The 1,469-nt window shown below is 37.6% G+C and overlaps 1 non-coding gene across 1 annotated transcript; it reads left to right on the top strand.

Moving 5' to 3' along the window:
* The first annotated feature begins 1,058 nt into the window (after positions 1 to 1,058).
* LOC120094494 (small nucleolar RNA SNORA17) lies at positions 1,059 to 1,190 on the top strand. The gene has a single exon (XR_005488800.1). It is a non-coding gene; the product is annotated as a small nucleolar RNA SNORA17 (small nucleolar RNA).
* The last annotated feature ends 279 nt before the right edge of the window (positions 1,191 to 1,469 follow it).

Consider the following 1,469-nt stretch of genomic DNA (forward strand, 5'->3'; position numbering starts at 1 on the left):
ATCACTGATGTGTTTCTTGTTTGAGCTTAGAAGGAGGCAGTGGAGCTATGGAGAATGGAAGAATTCCAGTATCCTAGGAAGACAGATGTTTCTGTTGCTATGGAAATAAAGCAATCAGAATTTATTTTTAACATAATAAGTAAATGACATCTCTTTAGTCACAAGAATTAACCACTGAAGACAGATTTAAATTTTCTTAATCAACCGGTAAGACTTGGCTTTAGCAACATGGCATGATGGTGCTTCTGAGTCAGTGGTTCTTAGCCTTTCTTAACGCTGAGATGCTTCAGTACAGGTCCTCATGTTGTGTAACCATTAGCCAGAAAATTATTTCATTGCTACTTCATAACTGTAATTTTACTAGTGTTATAAATTGTAATGTAAATATCTGATATGCAGGGTATCTGATATGCGACCCCTGAGAAAGGGTCATTTGAACCCAAAGGGGTTATTACTTCAGGTTGATAACTTTGAAATTAAATTTGAGGGCTTGAGGAGTCATATCTATAACAAATAATCATTCTACTTACTATAATGAGAAATCATTCAAGTGTCCAAAATTCTATTATTTTGCTTAGAGAAATTATGCTTAACAGGTATAGCTTACCTGCTTAAGGAGAAAATAGCAAGGTACCAAATGTGTGTGTGTGTGTGTGTGTGTGTGTGTGTGTGTGTGTGTGTGTGTGTTTACCATACTCTCTTCATAAGGTTGTACTTTTAATTGATATTCATATCACTAAAGTTTTATACAATAATGGTATTTTATTAACTTTAAATTACATACCAATCTATTAAAAGAAAATATTAAGAAAATTACAGTCAAAAGGAGTGGATATTTAAAGTTTAGAAGAACACTTAGAACACTGGCTACTTAATGTCATATTTACACCAGCAGCCCCTAGATACCTATATGATGGATAGCTACAGCATCCACAGAAACTAACAAACATCTGCTAGGTATATAATGATGACATTTCAATAGTAAGTACTGAATATATACTTTAAATACTAAACGTGCTATATTTTGATAAATTTGGAGAGGTTCAAATACCATAAGCACTACCTAGTGGCAATGCAAATATGGCTGCTGTGTCACATCCGAGTCAGTAGGTGGCAGAATGGAGAGAGGCTATGTCTATGCTCAGTGTTCTGACTTTTATGAACATCTGAATTATTAATAGCCTAACATTCTCTGAAAAAAATTAGCCTGCATGACCACCAATCCAGTGCCAGGCGGCTTGGACAGAGAGCTAGCCTGAGACAACTACCAGTCCAGTGCCAGGCACTCCTAGATGGGCTATCAGGACAGAAAGCAAGACAGAGACTAGTAGAATCTTGCCAGTGACCATAGGCCTGAGGCAGAAGAGAGCCCAAGACAGTTGGGTCTCACATGGGACCACATGGGAAGCAGGCTGAAAGGATTAAGCCTGAGATGACCATCAAACAGGTACCATGGGGCCTTGACAGGG

Source organism: Rattus norvegicus, chromosome 8 (assembly GCF_036323735.1).
Source record: "Rattus norvegicus strain BN/NHsdMcwi chromosome 8, GRCr8, whole genome shotgun sequence".
Lineage (NCBI taxonomy): Eukaryota > Metazoa > Chordata > Mammalia > Rodentia > Muridae > Rattus > Rattus norvegicus.